This window comes from Xyrauchen texanus, chromosome 22 (assembly GCF_025860055.1).
Source record: "Xyrauchen texanus isolate HMW12.3.18 chromosome 22, RBS_HiC_50CHRs, whole genome shotgun sequence".
Classification (NCBI taxonomy): Eukaryota; Metazoa; Chordata; class Actinopteri; order Cypriniformes; family Catostomidae; genus Xyrauchen; species Xyrauchen texanus.
In genome coordinates this window covers 2,511,729-2,537,889 of record NC_068297.1, presented here as the reverse complement: position 1 = coordinate 2,537,889, position 26,161 = coordinate 2,511,729, and the positions used below count along the sequence as shown (strand labels likewise).

At 40.2% G+C, this 26,161-nt stretch overlaps 1 pseudogene; it reads right to left on the bottom strand.

Annotated features, from left to right (window-relative positions):
- LOC127662438 (kelch-like protein 29) overlaps window positions 1–26,161 on the bottom strand; it is a 145,137-nt pseudogene that overhangs the window by 2,361 nt on the left and 116,615 nt on the right.

Sequence of the window (26,161 nt, the reverse complement as noted above, 5' to 3'; positions counted from 1 at the left end):
CTGGAGCATGAACAAAACCTGATGATCGTGTTGTTTCAAAGACCGATGTATATACCGGGCAACCCTAGTGTATGTATACTGTATATGATAAAGACTTATATATTATTATACATAACTGTTTTCACACACGCTCTCAGTTATAGACTCACTCGAACAGAGGAGTGAGGGGCTGTTCACACCAAGCATGTTTTTGCAGCACTGTTTTTTTTTAAATAGTTTAATAGTGTATGCTTGACAGGTCTTTGACCGTTGCACCCAGGGCTGGACTGGCAATCTGGCATACCGGGCATTTTCCCGGTGGGCCGATGCACTTTGGTGCTAATCATGGGCGGTCTGGCCAGCGGGAGAATCGAGCGGGCTGGTGTGTCGGTCGCGAAGTATGCCAAATGGGCCGCGATAAGCAAAAATGAGCCACTGCATTATGCAGAACGGACCATAAAACGGCACCGTGATATGCAGAAAAGGACAGCGAGCACCCAGCACTTTAACTTGTATTGAACCTGGAACATTCCTTTAAAAAGAGCTTTAATCTTCTAAAAATATAAAATAATCTCAAACTCAAAATTGAGTCTTGAGACATCTGCGTTCTGTTTCATTGGTTGCGGTGCATCTAGCTTTTTCAGCGCAGGTATCACGTAAATGTGACATTTTGGAGGACGTTCAGGATTTCATGTGACTGTTACACATGATTCCAGATTGTTCTTCACTCGGCAAAGTTTCAGCGCTTGATAAACTTTAAGCCACCCCCACAACATGATGCTGCCACCCCCATTCTTCACAGTTGGGATGGTGTTCTTCGGCTTGCAAGCCTCAACCTTTATCCTCCAAACATAGCGATGGTCATTATGGCCAAACAGTTCACATTTTTGTTTCATCAGGCTAGAGAACATTTCTCCAAAAAGTAAGATCTTAGTCCCCATGTGCACTTGCAAACTGTAGTTTGTCTTTTTTATGTTGGTTTTGGAGCAGCGGCTTCTTCCTTGTGTCGATATAGGACTTGTTTTGCTGTGGATCTAGATACTCGTCAACCTGTTTCCTCCAGCATCTTCACAAGGTCCTTTGCTGTTGTTCTGGGGTTGATTTGCACTTTTTGCACCAAACTACGTTCATCTCTAAGAGACCGAATGCATCTCCTTCCTGAGCGGTGTGATGTCTGCGAGGTCCCATGGTGTTTATACTTGTGTACTATTGTTTGCACAGATGAACGTGGCACCTTCAGGCATTTGGAAATTGCTCCCAATGATGAACCGGACATCTAAAGGTCCACAATTGGTTTTCTGAGGTCTTGGCTGATTTCTTTTGATTTTGATTGTCAAGCACTGAGGCACTGAGTTTGAAGGTAGGCCTTAAAATCCATAAACAGGTGCACCTCCAATTGACTCCAATTAGCCTATCAGAAGCTCATTGGCTAATTGCCTAAAGGCTTGACATCATTTTCCAAGCTGCTTAAAGGCACTGTTAACAATTAAAGTAGATGTCCTAAATGACTTGCCAAAACTATAGTTTGCTAATATGAAATCTGTGGAGTGCTTAAAAAATGAGTTTTAATGACTTCAACCTAAGTGTGTGTAATCGTCTGACTTCAACTGTACTCACTTGGAGAAAAAATCAAAAGTAGAGTGAGAGATTTCGGTTTCAGGTTTAAAATGATGTCCTTGTTTCCATTGAAGCACACAAAATGCTCTTTTATCTTCTCAAATCGGGCTGGATAACATTATCATCAGGTTTTGTTCATGGAATCATTAAAGCAAAAAGTAATTTAAACGTCAATCCAACTTTTCACCCATTATCATGCAGATAATATAATGTGCAACAAAGACTTCATAGAATCATAATAGCTTTTATAACACTTTTCTATTGTTAAAATGTCTAACAGACAAATGAGACAAATCCACGTCCTAATCTCCTTTAGCCGTATTCATTTCAGCCCCTCGACAGGTTTCAAAATGCTAACACGCTGACGTGTCGTTTCTGGAACGCATATTTGTATCTCATCTACACCGTAAAAGTGTCTGTCAGTGTGTTTTGCAGTAGCGATTGTTCTGCGGCTCGTCCGTACTTCATCTGCCACTGAACTAATTACGCTGTCTGCTGTGAATACCAAATTGAGCCCACAGCCCGACCCTGAGGGACACCAAACAGAGTCTTAGGAGCTAGCAGGGTTTTTTGTTTAAACTGGAACAATGGATCAACCTACAGTTACTTGATGATGGTTATTAAAGAGTATTCTGTTCATTAACATCGCTTTCTTTATGCTTCATAATCAAATCAGATTAAGGGGTGTTAAAAGCTGCCTTTTAGAACAGAGAGCATCCTATATTTCTTACTAGAGAGGCTGGATGGGGTGACAAAACTTTTAAAAGCAAGTGACTGTAAAAGCAAGTGACTGTAAAAGCAAGTGACTGTAAAAGCAAGTGACTGTAAAAGCAAGTGACTAAAAGCAAGCTTTTAGTGCAATTTCTGACCAGCTGAAACCAAAGTCAGACCTTGTTGGTAGCAACGAACAAAATATTAGCTTTTCTGAAGAACATGCGAGTAGTGCATGGTTGCCAAGGTGTCCTACAATGTGGTTGCTAGGTGGTAACTAGGGTGTTCTCAGTGGTTGCTGACTGACCCATGTCAAGATAGTCCACCCTCAAGTCTCTGTGATATTCTGGTCTTTATATGTAGCAGGGGTCACTCCTACAATGTAAGTCTATGGGGTATGTATATAAGGGAAAATCCAATTTCTTAAAAAAATATATTTATGTTGTATTAGCCATAATGTATGATTTAGGCAAATACAATTTAATTATAGCATTTGAGATGTACATATATATATATATATATATATATATATATATATATATATATATATATATATACTAAAATGTTGTGCATTATTTATTGACAAAGCATTTGGTACACTTTAATATTGACAAAATAGAGAGCTAATTTCCAGGTTCGATACAAGTTAAAGGGACAGTTCACCCAAAAATGAAAATTCTCTCATCATTTACTCACCCTCATGCCATCCCAGATGTGTTTGACTTTCTTTCTTCTGCCGAACACAAATGAAGATTTTTATTTTAAAAGTATCTCAGCTCTGTAGGTCCATACAATGCAAGTGAATGGGTGCCAACATTTTGACGGTCCAAAATCCACATATGGACAACTTACATGTACTCCAGATGACTCTAGTGGTTAAATCCATGTCTTCTGAAGAGATATGACAGGTGTGGGTGAGAAACAGATCAATACTTCAGTCATTTTTCCTTTACTTTCACTTTCTCTTTCTCCATGTTCTGTTTTTAGCAATTCACATTTTTCATGCATATCGCCCCCTAATGGGCAGGGAGGAGAATTTGTGATAAAAGAAATTACTTATCATACTTATCATGTCACTTCAGAACACATGGATTTAACCACTAGAGTCATATGGATTACTTTTAAGCGCCTTTATGTTGATTTTGGAGCTTAAAAATGTTGGCACCCATTCACTTGCATTGTATGGACCCACAGAGCTGAAATATTCTTCTAAAAATCTTCATTTGTGTTCTGCAGAAGAAAGAAAGTCTCACACATCTGAGATGGCATGAGGGTGAATAAATGATTTGAGAATTGTAATTTTTGGGTGAACTGTCCCTTTAAGTAAAATCTGCAGCAATTGTGGCATATTTGATGATTTCCACATTACATTTTTTCAATAGTTTTTTATGAAAAAAAAATGAATTGTGCAGGTCCATTACTTCAGAACACAGTTGCCTTTTTTTTCCAAAAATGTTTCAACTTGCATCTGGACTTTAAAGGATTCAGATCTCTTTTTTGTTCAATTTAGTTGTAAGACATCGGCTCACTTTTCATTCACAGTTATTTTTTGGAACCCAAATATTGTTATAAATTGTAAACAAATACTAATGATGACAATAATAATAATAATAATAATAATAAATAGTTATTAATATTATTGACTTTTAATTAAAATTTGGTCGTGCAACAAAGTCGTGCACTTTTTATACCCTCATGCTTTTATTTTGACATTCTGAACTCTCCAGGACGTCCTGTATGTGTCTGTTTGTGGGCAAGTTCACAGTAGTTTAATTCACTTCTTAAAATGCTCCTCCGGTGCCGTTCTAAACGCATATTATAAGTGAACCGAACTATTGAGCATCTACATCTGAGATGTTGTTCGTGAGTAGCGCTCCAATATTGCGCACCGCGTTAAGGTTAAAAATAGCCGCGAGTGTGTGTGTGTAAACAGAGCAGCGGCATTCACTGATGCGCTGCACATATTATATATTTACGTATTAAACTGTCTTTTGTGATTCACAGAGCTATCGCACGTCTTCAAGTGGCTTTGAATAAAATGCGCGAGTCATATGAACTACTTTAATGGGGTTTTTATGGTTCTTTTTATGTCATTTTTGAAGCTTGACAGTAACAAACACGACTAACACACAGTATCAGATTTGGATTGGGCTTGCTGGACCGATACTCGATCCGTCTAAAATTTTCAGTATCGGAGCCGATACAGGTATCAGATCAGTGCATCCGTAGTCTACATGAGCTTCGCACTGCAAAGTGAATATTTGAAGCCGCTCATATACTGAAAACACATTTTATGAGCATCGCAAGTGCTGTACTTGTTGTGCTAGAGGACAGAAAAGAGCGCTCATTTACTGTGATGTGTGCAGTGCCTGCAGACTATATATTTACATCATTAAAGCACTCTCGCTTAAATTGGGAAGTGTGAACTTACCGTCAAAATCACCGAATCTTCATGTCAAAATAAAAGTTCTATTCAAAAAGCTGTATTTTAAGAAATTGGCACATAAATATATTACTAGTAAAATGTATTTTATTCCTCTTATTATTATTATTACTATTATTTATCTTGTATCTCACAAGCAAGAGTGCTGTTTTACTGAACAGACATTTTCATAAGTGTTTTTATTTGTAATGTGATGCTCTGTGCGGCACTTTATTTGACAAAAATAACAGCAATTTTGTGTTTTAGATTATGTTCTAAATAATTTAGATTAAATTCATCTGATTAGAAACAATTTTGATGATTACGTTGAATTAAACTTTAAAATGTGGAATGTGGGATTAATATAAATAGAATTAAAAACAATTTATAAAAAAAAGATTTCAAGCAAAATTAGCAGGAAACATACTGTTGTTTTAATTTATATATTTACATCAAAATGTAACATTTGAACATCTGTGCTACCGAAATTGGTGAAATTGTAGCATTGTGACAACATCGTGTGAAAAGTTACATCCATATATTAAAACTTAATTGGCAATACAATGTAACGTTGCTAAACCCTGTTCTCTGGTGAACACTGCAATGCAGCTGAATTCCTTCTATTATTACAGTAAAATCATGTTAATATATTTAATTATTACATCTTGTATATATGGAGCATTTCAGGTTGTAGTCCAAAATCCCGGTAGGCTAATTTGCCATGGGTTCCCTCAGGATGTCCTCTGGGTTTTTATAATGGCAGTTTAGGATCGGTGAGTAATATAAGGTCTGTGGTACACATTAACATATCTTGAAGATGCATGGACGTTTTGCTCTATAAAATAACTTCCATTCAAACCTCTAATGTGAATTTTGAAGATGCATTGTAGCAACCTTCACGAAAATTCACGTTTGGGGTATGACTGTGTGTAATCTATGTTGTAGAGCAAAACGTCCATGTATTGTCAAGTTTACCACAGACCTTACATGACTCATAAATCCCATAGGAAAATCATAAGCCGTCATGGCTTAACATGGCTGAACAGATCTATACCTGTGAGTATTTTCGGATTGTCCTCAATCACTTCCATTGTAACTCTCTCACTGTAACCGAGAGGGACGATTCGAAAAGTATTTTTGGTGGTAATCAACATTATGCCACACATGCTGATGATTGAGAGCCGTGTTGAACCCGGACTATTCCCATAATCTCAAAATGGACAAATTTATCAGCCCTTGCCCACATACCGTTGAGATATCCCCCATGCCCAGATGTTGGCAATCAACCTCACTTATTTGGTCACATCAAAAGGTCACTTCTGGTTAATGAGCTGGTTACCTGCAGAACTGTCTTGAGTGGTTCATATTGGGTCCTGCTTTGATGTTTCCTTTCTTGGGGTCGTAGATGGTGGTGGCTCTGGCGTACGCTCCTCCCAGTATGAATATATATCCATTCAACATCACGGCTGGGGCGTATTTGTTATCTGAACGATGGAAAAATAAAACATAAGTCACCTTATACGTTCTAGAGTCACAACTCTAGATACACCCATGGGCTGGGTCAACATGGCACAGCGTTTGCAGCTCTTTTTGTACTTTGTAAACAGCATTACACCTACTAAATAATCTTTTAGACAAGATTAAAAAGCCCATTTCACGGCAGGGAACAGCAATTGTAAACAATATGTATTGCTTATGGGTTTATTGTGCTTTATTGTCTGATTTTACGAAGGAATAATGTATTAATTTGTACAATATCTGGCAATAAAAGTAACAGCTGGGGTCATTCTGTTCACTGTACGATTGTAAATCAATAACGCTGTTCCAGCACAATAATCTGGCATGAATGCACTTAACTCCTTTGATTGGAGTAATCAGGCAGGAGACAACACATACATAATTGATGAGAGTGCCGAATAATTGAATTGAATTCACAATCTACGCAACAGCTGGGGCTTCAACCTTACCGGCTGAAGAATCGAGAACATTGAGCTAATTAAATCCCGGACCTTTTCAGATTCGGAGGGAATCCTCCTGGGAAGAGCTGATATTACAGATAAAGCAAGAACACATCAAGAAAAAGCAGCAAGAGATGAACAAATAATGGTTAGAATAGAAGTGTGCGCCCATGTGAACCATACAAAATATTGAACATGATATGATATAATAAAGGTAATCGGTGCTTCATTTTCAAGATCAAATTAAGACGTTACCACGTTTCTAGGCAGGGCGAATCTAACAAAACTGGTCAAGATTAGAGGTAGACGGGTATATCGGTTTTACCGATTAATCGGTGCAGATAGATGCTTTTTGGAACTATGCTGATAGTTGCAGATACTTTTATTTTTTATTTGTGTCCTCCTGGGGATTCTACAGTATAACAGCGGCCTCAATAAGCAAAATAAAAACTATTCCTGACTCCTCGTGGGGATTTACTTTGTCTAAATCCGTAATCATTGACGTAACCATTTGCATCCATATTTTTACCCTCACTTTAATGCATATTTTATTTTGATTAGATGAATCAAGTGTTCTAAACTGAAGTGGGGACATGCAAAGAAAAATGCTACTACAGTATATGGAAACGTGCACCAAATCTTCACATTTCTGGATATTATTGGGATTTTGACTGCGAAATAAAATGCATCCGGGATTTGATTCAATTTGCACTCTTGTTGCTGTTCCCGTCACAGTAAGTAAAGACAACTGTGACAGGGCGGAGGGCGGGGTGGTGATTCTGCACAACAGGTTCCTTATCAGGCTAATTAAGCCTACGAGAGGGATAAAGGCCGACTGTGGACGATGGTGCGAGAGAGAGAGAGAGATTGTTTATGTGCAGCTGACCGAAATGTGTTGATGTTTGTGTCTTTTGTTTAAGTTTTTAATTAAAATATTATTTATATTGTCAAGCCGGTTCTCGCCTCATCCTTTCCATTGATCCCTTTACACTGGTGCTGAAGAACCGGGGAGGAGGAGGGATACGCCGTAGTGGAGTTCTCGCCACTACCATCCACACCAATGGAGCAGCCGCCCGGGACGGAGGAGACCGGCCACCTGGAAGCGGAGGAATGGCCGCTGACCGCGAGGGGTGAAGGGGCACCTAACCGACCGCCTGGAGCGGTCAGGGCCGCTGCCAGGGGCGGAGGTGTCTCCTACCAGCCGCTGAAACGTGGCGGGGTCTGAGACCGCCGACCGCGAGCGGGGGAGGGGCTCACTGGCGACCGCCTGGAGCGGGAGAACCGCTGCCAGGGGTGAGGGAGACCCCTTCTGTTCCCTGAGAATGTGGCGGGGTGTTTCGTCCGCCAGGGGCCGTAGGTCTGCCTCCGATCTGCTTGGGGAGGCACGGCTGTCGTCCATTAGAGGGTGGAGGAGTGGCCGAGGACCAAGCTACTAAAATAGCCCCCCTATTTTATTTATTTCTGTTTCCCTCCCCCTTTCCCCTCCCAGATTCAGGAAGGCAGGGATGACCAGCTGGCAGACGGGGCTAATGGCAGACCCTCCACCAGGGAAAGACAGGTGCGGGGGAGAACGAGGGAGGAATGTGACAGGGCATGGGGGGTGGGGCCGGGTGGTGATTCTGCACACTTGATTCTGCCCCGGAATGTTGTTCTGGGTACACACGCGGTTCACGAAGCCGCCGGGTTCGGGTCAGTAGGACTTTGGGTTTGGGTTTGTAATTTATGAAAAAAATATACAGACCTTCCGAACTTGCTTCCCCCACGCACTCTCGCTCAGACACGTGCGATTGGATGAGGGGCCGTTCACACTGAACGTATTTTAGCGTGCATCTGCTCTGTTTTTCCATTGTAAACACGCTGAACGAACGTCCTTGACTGCTGCATCACGTCTCGTGTGTTCTGAGGGGCCATCGTGCCTTTATGTTTACTGTTGCAATACTGTAATGAATGTTGCCTACGATGCTAACATAAAATACAGCCTTATGCAACATGGTGAACAATACACTGCAGCATCAGAATATAAGCTCCAGGTAAAGCCAAACATGTTCCTTAATGTCCCGAGGCTTCCTTTTCTTTAATCAAAACACAATTTATTATTTCTCTTTTGATTTTGGAATAAATTATGACACATTTCCAAGAGATTAACCAAATAAATTGGTGCCGCAATAGTCAGGCCCCGTGTTTCTTGATTTAATCTCCTTTTGGCATATAGAGCTCTGCTTAACCGCACATATTTGAGGACAATTTTTCAGTTGCCACTTTCATAGTGTGTGTGTGCATGTGTGTGTTTACTTGGCCGGCACCACCCGCTGGGCATTGAAGTGTCAATCTGCCATCCTCAGTGGGGTGGCACAACTAGTAAATAGGGCTCTTACACAAATTCTGTTTCTGTCAACACGAACAGAGGCGGTTCTTTTACAGTTTAAGTTTCACACTTCCATAGAAAAGGCTAAAACAGCTAAATATCTTCCCTGTAATGTGACTGGAGAGCTGCACAACAGACGGCAGCTTTGAAAATCTGATCACAAATGGGATGTACTGACTATAAAAATAAAATGTAATTCTAATTTGACAAGGAAGGATTTCTTGTTGCTAAAATGAACATTCAAAGCATTTATAAACCACTGCCATGCTCAATGCATATTATTATACATTTAAATGTATGCATTTGGCAGACGCTTTTATCCAAAGCGACTTACAGTGCACTTATTACAGGGACAATCCCCCCGGAGCAACCTGGAGTTAAGTGCCTTGCTCAAGGACACAATGGTGGTGGCTGTGGGGATTGAACCAGCAACCTTCTGATTACCAGTTATGTGCTTTAGCCAACTACGCCACCACCACTCCACATTATTGGTGCATTGCAACGCTGTGCATGTGAACGCCCCTTGATGCATCTCATGACCATGGGCTGCTGGGCTCCACGCCGAGTTTATTTACATGTTAAACACACGACACGATCTAATACGGCGTGAGAGCGTCCCAGAGTGTTTTCTTGCCTGTCAAACACAATAAGCGTGCCAGTGGGGGATTTGCGCTGTTATTTATAGATGGCCGAGGTGATAATGTTGTTCCCTGCTGATCAGACGGGCAGAGCTAAAGCTTAGGCAGATCACGGAGTCCGGCCTCAGCTGGGCCCGTCTGCTGTAAGTCAAACCCGTTACTGCAGAGAGACGAAATCACATTTGAAACACACAAACTGCCACACAAGCTTTTCCACAGCAGTTTTGATTGTTTTTCTCTTCAATGTGTAATATCAGGCCGTCTTCAAGGGGATTGTATGAGTCAGTGTGAGACAGACATTTTTAAGAATTTTAATTAAGTCACTTGAAATGAAAAAATGAAAAATAAAAAAAATTTAAAAGTAGGGATGCACCGATCCGATACCTGTATTGGCTCTGATACTGAAGCTTTTAGACGGATCAGGTATCAGTTTGACGAGCCTGATCCAAATCCGATACTGTGTGTTAGTCGTGTTCATTTCTGTCAAGCTCCAAAAATGACATAATTAACCATTAAAACACCATTAAAGTAGTTCATATGACTCGTGCATTTTATTCAAAGCCACTTGAAGACGTGCGATAGCTCTGTGAATCACAAAAGACTGTTTAATAAGTAAATATATAATATGTGCAGCGCCAGCATGTTTGTGAATGGCGCTGCTCTGTTTACACACACACACGCGCGGCTATTTTTAACCTTAACGCGGTGCGCAATATTGGAGCGCTACTCACGAACAACATCTCAGATGTAGATGCTCAATAGTTCGGTTCACTTATAATATGCGTTTAGAACGGCACCGGAGGAGCATTTTAAGAAGTGAATTAAACTACTGTGAACTTGCCCACAAACAGACACATACAGGACGTCCTGGAGAGTTCCGAATGTCAAAATAAAAGCGTGAGGGTTTAAAAGTTAAAGGTGCACGATTGAGATATGTTACTATTGCAATATGTTATTAATTGTTTACAATAAATAATAATATTTCAACAAGTTTTGGGCCAGTTGTCATGTAAAATCTCGGGCCGATTTCTCTTCCCAGTCCAGCATTGCTGGTATTGGATTGAGAATTCCAATATCGGAATCAGATCGGAGTCGTTGGTATCGGTGCATCCCTAGTTAAAATACTTTCTCCTACTGTAAAAAATCATAAAAAATACAAACAGAGAAAAGATAACTGGTTTCAGTGTATATAGTACACCTTACCATGTACAGTGAAAAATTATATTTTAAAAAGACAATATATGTAATTTTATGGTACTGTATATTGTAAAAAATATATATATATATATATATATATATATATATATATATATATATATATATATATATATATATATATATATATAATATACATAATTTTAATTTTTGTATTTATTTATTTATTACACTATTTTACCATGTTTTAAAAAGCATATATATATATATATATATATATATATATATATAGTTTTTGAAAAGTATGATTTACCTTATAGTCAAATGGTAAAAAATGATATTATGTTGAACAAGACAATGTGTGTCATTTGATGGTAAAATATTGTCAAAATATTATTATTTTTTTTTTTTTTAAGTAAAAAGTATGCATTGCCTTATAGTTATCTATGAAAATATATAATATGTTACGCAAGACAATACATGTACATTTACATTCAACTATTGTTGATATTACAGTGGAAAACAATAATTGGCCATTCCCAAAAGTTATTAAAAAGTTGAAATATTTATTCCCATTTTTGTTTTCCGGTGAGCATATACGGGTGTTTTACATGTAGTTCATGTTTATTGCATTACTTTATTTGTTGCACGTTTATTATATATTATAAGTCATCATTTGGCATTTTGCTTTATCACTTGTTTTACTAAGGGTCTTTAAGGTGCATTTAGCAGTGCAAAGCAAATATTTGGAATTCCAATGCGTTAACATTATAATAATTAATGAACTATACCATAGTGGACTGTATGTGATATACAGCCAGTGACATAACATGACAAATAATTGTGAAGTTGACTTCCTGAAAGGATTTTAACATCCCCACAATATTGCAAAAGGGCACTATTGAGAGTTTGAAATTCATTCTTTGTTGGGTTTGAACCAACATTTCCATTACCAGCCCAGATCTTATTGCTATTAATCTTTCAAGGCCTTTTTATGATGCTACAACATGTTGTTTTAAGTCCTTTAATAACGTTGACCGTTTCCATGGCTTTATCGATTGAGCAGTGACAATGAAAGCAGTCTGAGCCGTTGCTGGTTCTTACAGAAAATAATGCTGCGGGAGACACGACTGCAATAATCACATGATCCTCAAGCTACAACGTCCACAGCAACATCAAAATCAATAAACGCCCGGGTGAAATAAGACGAGATGACTTAACATTATTCCCCCGAGCCGAAACCCTCAAGAGTTCATTATACGTTCACGCAACAACACCTGCAACAATTAACATCTTCTTCGTCCTTTCCAGATTGCTCAAACCCTTCAAAATATCATGTTCATTCTCACACGCACATGCCCTTTTGAGACTCTCGACACGGTATGATGTCAGCTGTGGTTTCTGAACTTTTCGTTACCTGCTCTAAATGCTCATCGAAATATCAATTCATTGAAACAACTGTAGGTGTTTGACTCCAGAGGAATCAAATGTGTTTGGTTGCATGTGCACGAGTGAACGTGTGCCGCTGGCTCTGGAACTGAATGTAAGGATCGCTAAAATCTTGATGCCTGGAACCTTTTTTAAAATAACGTCACTGAATCCTGGTTTCACTGTTTGAAAATAGGTCTATAATACCTCCTATAATAGATGTTACTTCCCATTCACCTCAAAGGCAGTTGCTTGGTTGGCACCTCAGAAGTACAGAGCTATCTTTGCTCATGGGAGCTCAGTTCTGGGCACAATGAGCCAATCAGCTAAGCTGTAAATTGACATGTGATCACTGTGGTTTGACAGTAAATTGACGTGTTGACAATGCTGATTGGAATATAACCAGGGCTGGACTGGGAAGAGAAATCGGCCCGGGATTTTACATGGCAACTGGCCCAAAACTTGTTGAGGGTGGGGGGTTGGTCTAGGGATGTGTCGCTGTCCTTTTCTGCATATCGCTGAGCCGTTTTGCGGTCCGTTCTGCATAACGCTCCGGCTCATTTTAGCTTATCGCTGCCCATTTGGCAGGTTTTGGGGCCGACCCACCGGCCCACTCGGTTCTCCCGCTGGCCAGTCCACCCATGATCGGTCCCAAAGTGCATCGGCCCACCGGGAAAATGCCCGGTATGCCAGATTACCAGTCCAGCCATGAACATAACATAACCATACTGTTGCCATACTCCAATAACATTTTTGCAATACACTGCAACTTCTGAATGGCCCTCAAATGATAATGTTTTTTAACCCCAAGAATGAGGTGGTTTTGTCATTCACCAGGCCAAACCCTGGTCTAAGTTTGAACCTCTTGAAGGAGCCTCATCTGATGAATCAGACAGCGGAATTTTATATCATGCCTTTTATACCATGGGTCTGTTGAATGCTTGAGTCTGATTGGTTGACGGACCTTCTAAGGTGTGCAATTATTGTCCAGTAAATGCACGACTATGAAGTAGTTCCAGGTCTTGACCGCATAACAGTCCCATATCACTTCGCCAAATTACTTAAGTTATTTTAAAGAGTCCTACAGGCTACTGCAACAAAATGACCAGTTAAAACAAAGACATTTAAACAGTCAGTCAAGCACCTCAATCGCGCATTTCTTCAAAGTTTCTCCCTCTTATAACAACTTTTTCAGACGAGCGAAACAGCATTGGATATCTTTGGTGATTCCCGCACTGTCACGGATTTCGTAAAAAACTTTTGATGCCTTTTACCCTTTAGCCTTTACATCTGTGAAGAGAGCAGCTCTGTACCACCCCTTCTATGGACGTCCCATTTCATGGGTAATTAAAATCATCAATATTCCATCAAACCTCACCTATATACAATAGACACAGGCTTAAACACAAATCCTCATATAAACCAAGTGTGCCGCACAAGCCCTCAAAAGTGAAGCCAAAACATCTCAATCGCCCCCCGGTGACTGGTCCTAGTATAGGTCATAAACCCCGCCTCCCCATGTTATTCAACGGGACCTGAGACCAACTAAACAATTAAATTACACTTCACATATCTTTTTTCCAAAGATAGTTTCTGTCATTTACTGTTGTTTCTATCACGTTGATGTCATTTCAAGTGTTTGTTTTCAAAATAAGTTTGTTTTTAGTTATTTGATGCTATAAAAACGCTGCTGTGACCTCATGATTGACAGCTGTGATTGACAGGTTCTCTGAGCGAAGTAGTCACTGAAGCACCAACTGACATTTTTTCGGGATCTTCGGAGGACTGAGGAGATTGGAGCTTTAAATTTAATATCTACATTTCTATAATTAATTATTTCACACCGTCATAAGTCAAAAGTCAAAAGTGCAGGGGCGTGTGCTTGCGATTGATTCAGCGAGAGTGAGGGCGGGGCCTTGATTTCACGGCTTTACTTCCTGCTCACTATTGCGCAGGTCTGGTCCCGAAATCGCAACTGCGCAGACTCAAGTCCCAAGATGTCAGCGCCATATCGGGACACTGGCGGCTTCAGTTCTCGCCAATGGAAAAGAGCGAAGGGGCGTCGTCCATCTTTTTTTACAGTTTATGATATAAACAGCATAAAACACAATAACGTCATAAGCGTGCGCCACTCAATCGGTCGGTTTCGCCAGCGCCACCAGCCAGTCCGACTAAACCAAAACACTCGCGACACACGACAAACAAATCACAGAATACACGTCAAAAACGTGACAAAATGTGTGTAGTGTACTATGTATGATCGGGATATGAATGCAACTGGGGATTGTAGTGTGTAAAACTGTCCATGGGCTATCAGGGCTGCGTGTGCACCCACTCCGCCGACAACCAAACGGAGAGGAGGGGAAATCAGCGTGGTAAGTATGTGAGTGCGGTAAGTGTGTGTGTGCATGCGCTGTACCCAGCGGGGATATCTACTTCATCACAATCCATAACACTCTTTTCCAGTTATCTGTTGTCCAATGTCTGTGTTTCTTTGCCCACTCAAACCTTTTCTTTATTTTTTTCTGTTTCAAAAGTGTCTTTTTCTTTGCAGTTCTTCCCCTAAGAGTCTTCTCTTTACGGTTGTACATGAAACTGGTGTTGAGCGGGTAGAATTCAATGAAGCTGTCAGCGGAGGACATGTGAGGCGTCTATTTCTCAAACTAGAGACTCTGATGTACTTATCCTCTTGTTTAGTTGCACATCTGGTCTTCCACATCTCTTTCTGTCCTTGTTAGAGACAGTTGTCACACCTTTGTGTGAAATCTTCAGTTTTTTGGCAATTTCAATCATTGTTTCGCCTTCATTCCTCAAAACAATGATTGACTGACGAGTTTCTCGAGAAATCTGTTTCTTTTTAGCCATTTTTGACCTAATATTGACCTTAAGACATGCCAGTCTATTGAAATACTGTGGCAACTCAAAAACAAACACACAGACAGCGTTAAGCTTCATTTAATGAACCAACTATCCTTCAGCTGTGTTTGATATAATGGCAAGTGATTTTCAAGTACCAAATGATCAATTTATCATGATTCCTCAAGGATACAAATTTTCCCAGTGGGCCGATGTACTTTGGGGCCTATCAGGGGAGTACTGGCCATTGGGAGAACCAAGGGGTCCGGTGGGTCGGCCGTGAAAAGGGCCGATAAGGGGATAAGCTAAAAAGCTCAGCGATAAGCTAAAATTAGCCGGCGTGTTATAGACAGCATTTTTGGGCCAGTTGCTATGTAAAATCCCAGGCCGATTTCTCATCCCAGTCCACCCCTTTTGAGTCGTGTAATATTTCATGTCATATTTTAGCTTTCAGTGTGAACAGAATCTTGTTAGCAACCTGGTTATGATGGTGATACAGTAGTATCATGCAGACACTTTCCATGAGGCCAAAATAAATGCATTTTACTCTGTAAAACTGACAGATAACGCTGGTTTTATGGCAGTTGTACTAAAGCTGTCTTTTTTTAAATCCACACTCATTATTTCTTCTCTAATGGGGAAGCGCCGGCTTTCCAGCTCTAATGAAACACCTCAGCTACACCTGGCGTGCGTCCCTCAGGGCGGCTTTTGCCACCCTTTCATTTTTGGGCTGCCAGCTGAAAATTTTCACACTGAAATTTAAAAGCTCCATGTTCACACATACAGTGAGACAAATAAAAAAAATTGTCTCATTTTACAGATAACCTCCTATATTTAAAGAAGTATTGCAATAATGGAGAAATAACATTGCATATGTTTACCATTTACATTTTTTATGTCTAAAGTTTAAAAGCATGCATTTCAGTTCTGTGTCCTCTGTTTTCCACTGTATTCCACTGGATGGCAGCAAGTACTAAAAATGTCATGTTTTCCCTCTATCACATTCCAACACATTATACTGATCTGAAATGTAGGTGGTACTCTAAGACATTTTAGCCCTCACCCATAGAAGTGCTGAGAGCTTCCACACTGTTTGTTGCATATCTTGACGTCTGAGGCCCAATCTAGGTGTCATCGGAAAGCAGTGAATCCCAACTTTACAATGATGTGCAACAAATAGAACCTATTTTGCAGATGATTTGTTTCCTCATACTTTTTCTACCAAATTCATATTTTGTTCACAACACTGGATTATTCATCCAAGCAAGCAGGGCTGGACTGGTAATCTGGCATACCGGGCATTTTCCCGGTGGGCCGACGCACTTTGGGGCCGATCAGGGTCGGACAGGCCACCGGGACTAAGCTGACATGAGCCGCCGCGTTATGCAGAACATGCCACAAAACGGCACTGTGATATGCCGAAGGGGGCATATCCCGCTCAACAACTTTTGGGCCAGTTTCTATGTAAAATCCCGGGCTGATATCTCTTCCCAGTCCACCCCCGCAAGCAAGCTAACAAACAAGTAAACAAGAAACTTCTTTAACTCATTTTAAAGCTAACAACCCAAGGTAAGATTTGATATAAATTGAGGCTATTCGGGGCTTACAGATCAGATGACGTTTGCATTTTATGCATTACTGAAATCAAATTTCCATTTGTTATATTTTTGAAACCTTCATGATAATGAAAGCTAAAATATAAGACATATGACTTGTCTATTTAAGCGCTATGCCAATGACTTTTATATTAATTTGTACATTTCTACAACGTAACCTCAAGGTGGGGCCAATTTGAGACAAATATTTTCAGGCCTTTTGTTCTTTTATGTAAGTAAATGCAATCAAATAATACCACATATGTGTCTTAAGTAATAAAACGGCTTGCCATATAACGCTTCCGCACTATAAATGCAGGTGACATCACTTTGTCCCCGGATGTGTGGTCATTATTCAGAACGATGTGACCACTGATTGAGACAAAACAATTGGTGTAAACCAAGAGACAGCAGCTTAACAGAAGAGTTTGCAGTCAGACAGGTCAAATATTCTGGGGCACTCTTACCGATCATGGGCGACTCAATGAAGCTCCAGGTGTTGGTTTGAGGCACATAAGACTGCAGAACTCCAGCAGAGCGACCAGCCTCGTTCACTCCTCCAAACACATAGATCTTTCCGCCACAGACTGTCGCTGCTGCTGAATGGACAGGTTTGGGCAAAGAGGCGACCATCTCCCATTGGTTGGTGATGGTGTCATACCTGGAAGAGAAATCAAAATAAAAGTTACCCAATGTACCCAAATGTTACCACAATTCAACACGCATTTTCTTTAGGTAATTTTTGTATTTTTTTTACATTTTTCATTATTAGTTTATTGCAATGGTTTGGATGAGTTTCTGATAAGCTAATGTCTGCAGTTAAACAGTTGTCAAAGAACATGTCCGGGTCGTATTTCTCCCCAATACCAAAAGAAAAAAAAGAAGAAATTATGTTTTGCTTGGAATAAATGAAGCCTCTTTTAGCGAGGTGTTTAAACCCATTAAGAACATTTTTAATTTAGACATTATTTGTGACAATATTTATTATAAGTAAATATTTTATATTATCTAAATTGTAAACTAAATATGTAAGTATTCACCATGGTGACATTTGTTGTACTGAATACAATTTATGGCAGTCAGTCGGTCGGTCGGACTGTCCGTATTTTTGTCTTTCTGTCTATCTATCCATCCGTCCGTCCATCCATTTTCGTCTATCCATCTGTCTACCTGTCTGTCTGTCTCTGTCTATCATCTGTCCATCTATCTATCAATCCATCTATCTGTCCGTTCGTCCATCCATCCTTATTTCCATCTATCCATCCGTCCGTACGTCCATCCATCCTTATTTTCGTCTTTCCGTCCATCCGTCCTTATTTCCGTCCTTATTTTCATCTTTGTCCGTCCGTCCATCGTCCTTATTTTCGTCTTTCCATCCGTCTTTATTTTCGTCTTTCCATCTATCCGTCCATCTATCCATCCATCCGTCCTTATTTTCGTCTTTCCATCTATCCGTCCTTATTTCCGTCCTTATTTTCGTCTTTCCGTCCGTCCGTCCATCGTCCTTATTTTAGTCTTTCCATCCGTCTTTATTTTCGTCTTTCCATCTATCCATCCATCCGTCTATCCATCCATCCATCCGTCCTTATTTTTGTCTTTCCGTCTATCTATCCGTCCATCCATCCAACCATCAGTCCGTCCATCAGTCCTTATTTTTGTCTTTCCATCTATCCATCCATCCGTCTATCCATCCATCCATCCGTCCTTATTTTTGTCTTTCCGTCTATCCATCCAACCATCAGTCCGTCCATCAGTCCTTATTTTTGTCTTTCCATCTATCTATCCGTCCATCCATCCATCCATCCATCCGTCCGTCCGTCCGTCCCGTCCGTCCGTCCTTATTTTCATCTTTCCGTCCATCCGTCCTTATTTTCGTCTTTCCATCTATCCGTCCATCGTCCTTATTTTCTTCTTTCCGTCCTTATTTTCGTCTTTCCATCCGTTTATCCATCCATCCGTCCATCCTTTTTTTGTCTTTCCTTCTATCCGTCCTTATTTTCATCTTTCCATCTATCTATCCATTCGTCGTTCTTATTTTCGTCTTTCAGTCTATCCGTTTATCCATCCATCCGTCCAACCTTTTTTTGTCTTTCCTTCTATCCATCCTTATTTTCATCTGTCCGTCCATCTGTCCTTATTTTCGTCTTTCCATCTATCCGTCCATCCATCCGTCCGTCCTTATTTTCGTCTATCTATCCGTCCATCCGTTTATCCATCCGTCCTTATTTTCGTTTTCCCATCTAACAACATTTTTAACAGATTTTTTGTATAATTTTTTTGTTTGTTATTAAAATGCAAAATAATAATAATAATACAAAAATGATAATTTCTGATAATTGATATAATGTTGCTAAATTTCACACTGCTTTGACTCTGAAAGTACAAGATCACAGGATAGGGGTTGTGTACAAGAGCAGTTCTTCATTGAGGGACTGAGGAACCCAGATTCCAACCTCAGATGCAGAAGGGCCTGAGGGGAATATGTGGAGATTGCCTGTTAGAGGGTAAAAATTGAGCAGGGAATGAGACCTGGTCGCACCGACTGAGAACATTATGAGGCTTAATGGGGGAGGAACAGAAAAGGTGTTTTGAGTTGCTGCAGTCAACAGACAAATCAGCCTCATCTACTGCACATTTAACACAGAGTAGAACGGCTGTGAAAGATCGGTCAAGTCGATCTCTCTCTGAAATCCTAAAGGAGAATCTCATGATCCAGCTGTACAAATACAAGACAAATACCAAGTCACTTTAAACATAATATCTATGGGCAACATTTGTTCTATGGACAGCAAAACTGGCTAAAACCAGGTGGGATTACTTGTAGTTCCCGGCTGTAGAGTTTGCACTGTGCAAACAATAAACTCGACAATTTGGGTTTACTCACAACACACGGAAGAACCGATTTTGTTTGCATGAATGACGTCAAACCAAAAGACACATGAGCATCTTTATGCTCAAACTCAATTTGCATATGAATTCCATTTGAAGTGATACGGCATAGAGAAAGATATCCGAGTGTTATTGAAACATATTCCCATTCATTTTACAAACTGCAGAACGGCTTGAAATGATGGTTCATTTTAACAACAGTATGACATAGATGCATGGATTAAGTTGGAAATAATCAGCCTATTCCTGTAAGCACACAACGAATATAAAAAGTGACTTAATGAATAAGTATAAAGGTATTTTCTGTCTCCAAATCAAGTCATGGAACACAACACAACTCTTCTTGCAAACACAGAGTTACTGAAATGCAAACAGATAGCTTGAGAGCGAATATCTCAACGCTCATTCGAAGCGAGCGCTTTATTGTCAGCTCTGCAGACTATTAATTACAGAGCGAGTTTGTTATCAGGCCACTTCTGTGTCATTTTTTAATAAGGCTATCATTGTTTCATGCAGGAAATAACTAATTATATCAAGCAGAGAGTTCAGTTACCCCCAAGTTTCACTGCTCAGCGGAAGTGCAGTTATAAATAAAGATGTCTACGATACATATTAAAAATGATTATGACTTTAGTTCCTTGCATGAAGGAATCTGATGCGAATTACAACATTTAACTACAGACCTGCAGTATTTATGACGCTTTTCTATAGCACATGCTGCCTTTATGTTGCTTATGTTTTTTCTTACTATGAGAAATCGAGGAAGCTGGAGACCAAAGTGAATTTAATCCCCCAAATAAAACCGACATATCCCGTAGACCATAATTTAAAAAAATTCTTTCTTGTTTTTGATGAATATCTGCTTCCACATATACTAAACACATTCATATTATTTCAAATGAACTGCATCTATATATCAAACTTTAGCTCTATGCTGTTTTTGCAGTACCTTTTGGCTATAAGTGTGCTCCCTATTCCCTATATAGTGCACTATATCAAATGTCAAGCATTTTCTAAATTCAAGGTTAACAAATTAATTCCCTGCTATATACAGCAAGTATTGGCAGAGACATAAATTGTGTTTGGCAAAGTTTTCTGCTTCAGTTGTTGTGGTGTTGATTCGCATTGTTTCTAGATTATTGGGCAGAGTGATCAGATGCATTATAAATAATTGCAAAAGGCTTCATTGGCCAAAAACAATGAACTTCATCACAAAAAACTAAATGTCACTGTTTTTTGACCCTGGCACCAAATGACCAGCTAACATCATTTCACTAATCAGACTGGTGTCAAGAAGGGCAGCAAATAAGTCACTTATCTCCTAGAAAAACATCAAGGACAGACTGAAATTCTGCCGGAAGTACAAGGATTGGACAGCAAAAGTTATTTTCACTGATGAAGCCCCCTTCCGACTGTTTGGGACATCTGGATAATCGATAGTCCGGAGAAGAAAAGGTGAACGCTACCATGAGTCCTGCGTCGTGCCAACAGTGAAGCATCCTGAGACCATCCATGTGTGGGGTTGCTTTTCATCACAGGGAGTGGGCTCGCTCACAATCCTGCACAAAAACACTGCCATGAATAAAGAATGGTAACAAAACTTCTCCCAACGATCCAGGAGCAATTTGGTGATGATCCGGGCATTTTCCAGCATGATGAAGCACCATGTCACAAGGCAAGAGTGATAATGAAGTGGCTCGGAGATCATTACATTGACATTTGGGATCTGTGGCCAGGCAACTCCCCGGATCTTAATCCCATAGAGAACCTGTGGTCAATCCTCAAAGGTCGAGGGGACAAGCAGAAGCCCACAAATTGTGATCAACTCCGAGCACTAATAAGGCAAGAATGGATCCCCATCAGTCAGGAATTGTCCCAGAAGCTGATATCGAGCATGCCAGAGCGAATTGCAGAGGTTATGAAGAACAAGGGTCAACACTGTACATTTTTACATTTACATTTACATTTATGCATTTGGCAGATGCTTTTATCCAAAGCGACTTACAGTGCACTTATTACAGGGACAATCCCCCCGGAGCAACCTGGAGTTAAGTGCCTTACTCAAGGACACAATGGAGGTGGCGGCCGTGGGGCTTGAACCAGCAACCTTCTGCTTACCAGTTCTACGCCACCACCACTCCATATGAACTCTTTGCATATATTGAATGTTTTTGCCAATAAAAGCAACAAATGTCAATGTTTGATTTCAAGGATAATTTTGTTTACTTTTGTAAGATTACCAATGCTGGGTCGCCACTTGAAGTCTAATGTAAAATCAGTCTAATGTGTCCGAATGCAAAACCAGTTGAACCAGTGAACTGTCTCAATAAATTAAACCGCTTAAATAAACAAGCTGATGTTCTCTGCAGTGGGTCGCAGTGATCTAAAATTCGCTGTGAATTTTTACTGTGACAGGCCCATCTCATGAGAGGTGCACATTCCTAAAATGGCATGCAACATCACGCAAGCAGTTAAAGAAGTCAACACATGCCTGCCAGCCGAGGCAGCTGAGGGGCACAGAGGGGTCAGGAGAAATTTTAACGCATTATATTTGCACAAAATATTTGGCAAGCTGGCAACAACGCTGAGAGGTAGCAAGCAAGTCTAGCTGTTATCTAATCAACGTTCTTTGCAGTAGTGATTGGTCACACTCGTGATAGTGTGAACTTGATCTGAGGTTACTCGTCTCTGGTCTTTTGGATATCACTAAGCCACTTAGGTGCAAACTGAGAAATTAGTGAAGGATTTTAGGGGTCATCTCATGAAAAATGTAAATAATAGAGTTTGTTTTACTATGCAAAAAAAAAATAAAAAATACTGCAACTTTCAGAAGTCAAAACTTTCCCAGTCCAAAAATATCATTTATTATTTAAGGGTTCTTTAAAATTCCTTAAAGACCAAAATTAAAAATTGTTACTCTTCCTCAAGGTTTCAACCTACAGCCAACAAACTTTGTAAACGGCTCCATGTAAAGATTGGGCATCACATATTAAACAAATTAAACACCATACCCGACTGTCAAATTAATATACAGTGCATTCACAAATTATTCAGACCCCTTACATTTTTTAACATTTTGTTTTGTTGCAGGCTTGTGCTAAAACGCTTTAAAAATTCTATTCAAATTATTCTACAGTCCACACCCCCTAATGACAAAGCAAAAACCAGATTTTTGATAACTACTGAAATTTATAAAAAATAAAAAACTGAAATATTGACGTAAGTATTCAGACCCTTAACTCAGTACTTATTTGAAGCACCTTTGGCAGCGATTACAGGCTCACGTCTTTTGGGGTATGATGCGACAAGCTTTGCCCGCATGGATTTGGGGATTTTCTGCTATTCTTCTCTGCAGATCCTCTCAAGCTCTGTCAGGTTGGATGTGGTCCGTCAATGGACAGCCATTGTCAGGTCTCTCCAGAGATGTTCGATTGGGTTCAAGTCCAGGATCTGTCATTGTCCTGTTGGATGGTTAACGTTCGGCCCAGTCTGAGGTTCTGAGCGCTCTAGACCAGGTTTTCATTGAGGACCCTGACAAGTCCCCAGTCCCTGCCGCTGAAAAACACCCCAACAGCATGATGCTACCACCACCAGTTGATGAGCGGGGCCTGGTTTCCTCCAGACATTACGCTTGGACTAGAAGCCAGACAGTTCAATCGGTGTTTCATCAGACCAGAGCATCTTTAGGTGCTTTTATATGAGTCTTGAACTGAGGAGAGGCTTCCGTCTGGCCACTCTGCCATAAAGCCGGTTGCCTGGAAGTGGAGGAACAGCCACCAACAGCGAGGGGAGGAGGGGCTCCCAACCAACTGCCTGGAGCGGTTACCGCTGCCAGGGGCGGGGTAGACCCCTACCATCCACCAAAAATGTGCCAGGGGCCGGAGGACTGCCTCCGATCCACCAGGGGAGGTGCGGCTGTTGTCCATTAGATGGTGGAGGAGTGGCCGAAGACCAAGCTATGGCGTATCGGAGAACTGGTGAGTAAGTGTTTCTCTATCTCTCTATCTCTTTCTCTCTCCTCTCTCCCACTGCTGCTCCGTGTTTGCCTTTCTCTCTCTTTTTAAATTAGCACGATCGCCGTTACGGCGTGTAGGTGCCCAATTTTTTTTGTTTCCCTCCCCTTGTCCCCCTACCTCATCCAGGTAGACGGAGATAACCTGCTGGCAGATGGGGCGGAAGGCACGCTCCCAAAAAAAAAGGGGGGTGTACGTCATGCCAGGGGCTTGGACACTTTCTGTCTGTCAATAATTTTTCGCGTTCTCATAGTTTTGTAGTTGCAGCGAATTATTGAGGTTTAAATGCCATTTTTATGGCATGTTGTTCATAACAGTTGTCAGTTGAGGGCGCTATTTTGCAGCTGTTGTTTTTGACAACAGTGTCTACTCGTGTAGGTCTCAATAAAGCACGTTTGGTATCTTTGGAGGGCGAGGTTTTGGAAAGAGGGGGCATGGCTAATCCAACGGGTCAGCTAGTGGAAATTCTAGAACAGCCAAAATCGCTTCCAGCACCTTTAAAGATGTTGATTATAAGTATAGAAACTATATATTTCATTTTATTGCAAAATATTCAGATATTATATTCAGAATATTTATTCAAGTAGTTTGAGAGTGTAGGCATTCACAGTGCGTCATTCACAGTGCATCATGGGAGTGGGTGGACACTGCAGAGCTCTTTTGGCGCACATTGCTCACCACGATTCTTTGATTGGTGGATCTTTCTCTTCAGCATCATGGATAGTGTAGCTCTTTACAAGGAATTCTGCTATTAAAGGATAGTTCACCCAAAAATGAAAATTTTTGGAGCTTAAAACGTCTGATCATCATCCACTTGCATTATAAGGACCAACTGAGCTGAGATATTTTACAATTTTTCTTCAAATGTGTTCTGCAGAAGAAAGTAAGTCAAACACACCAGATATATCACGAGAGTGAGTAAATGATTACATAATTTTAATTTATAGGTGAACTGTCCTTTAAACAATGTTTTTTATTTATTATTGAAATAACACAGACTGATGGCTGAATGTGATGATGCACTACCTCTAGTGCTGTAACTCAGACGTGTAGATTAAACGCATTAAGACCGGTGCAACATCAGTGTCTTCACAAAAGTGACAAACTGGGCCAAGGTTGCCCAACAATAACTCCAGTAAACAACAAATTTTTTGAGCACTTCCACTCACACAAAACGAACAAGCGGGGGGAAAAGGGGAGAGACACAAAAAGAGATGTTGAAAGACGACCATTCTATTTGTCTTGGAAAAAAAACAGGACACCTTGAGTTTAGAGACAGCTACTCATTTTAGAATAAAGTCATTAAACTATGAGATAATACGAATGAAGTATGAATTACGTAGTTACCAAAAAAATGTCGCCAAGAGTGGGCCGGGTCCACCCAAATTAGACCAAGGCCCACCCACAATATTAGAGATCATTTTAGTTTTACTTCAAATACAGTACTGTGCAAAAGTTTTAGGCACTTGTGAAAAATGTTGCATAGTGAGGATGTCTTCAAAAATAATGACATGGCTTTAATTTATCAATTAACATCATACAAAGTCCAGTAAACGAGGAAGGGAGTGAGCTGGGAGCACGTATTTTTTGTTGAACGTACAACTGTTCAAGGTATAACAAAGGTCTTTTAATAATGCCAATCATCTGAATTCATGCTTTTAATTGCAACAAATCTTTGCATGTTGGATGACCATTAAATCAAGAATGAAGATGCAGACATTTTGGACTATCTTGTTGACAAGTCACAGAAGTTAACACCTTGCTTAGCCCCTCAGTGGCAAATTGTTTGTTTTTATTTAAGTCGCTACAACATGCTGATTGAGTTCATCTATTCATCTAGCCTATTTCTATTCATTTGTCAAGCATCAAATGTCAAATATTTTTACCATTCCAGAATGTTCCAATTGTTTAGCTAACTATTTATATATCTGTGCATGGCATTGCATTAGTGTTTTTTTACAAGCTATTTTCTAATCTTGTTCTACAGAACAATGCCACGTGCGCCATCTGATGTGTGGGTACATTTCACTTCAAACAATGTAGAAGGACAGGCTGTGTACATTTGCAAATACTGTGCAAAGACCTGTGTTAAGAGTGCCACAAAGACGCAGCAGCATATAGCCAAGTGCCCAAAGTGTTTTCCAATATTTGCAAAATTCCCCATCTTAAAGAGCAACATGCAGGTTGAATTTATAACTGAATTAATACTTTATATTGTCTGCTGAGGTCTTTTAAAAACACATATGTAGAAATTACTAATGAAATCTCATTTGATGTAGAGATTTTGATGAAAATGTGCTAGGCTCTGGAATACGCTTTTCCCGCTATAGCAACGCGTCATATGACGTAGTGCGAGGCAAATAAAAGCGGTCGCGGTCAGCTCTCTCATTGTTGGGTGTTGATGTAGTTAGAGCAGTAGTGAGAGACAGAAAGTTTTAGATCGAGTTTTAGCGAAGCCATAATGGTAAATTATTGCGTTTGTGCTGGTTGCACGAATTCCAGCCTGTCAGGACATCGTGTCCATCATTTTCCTTC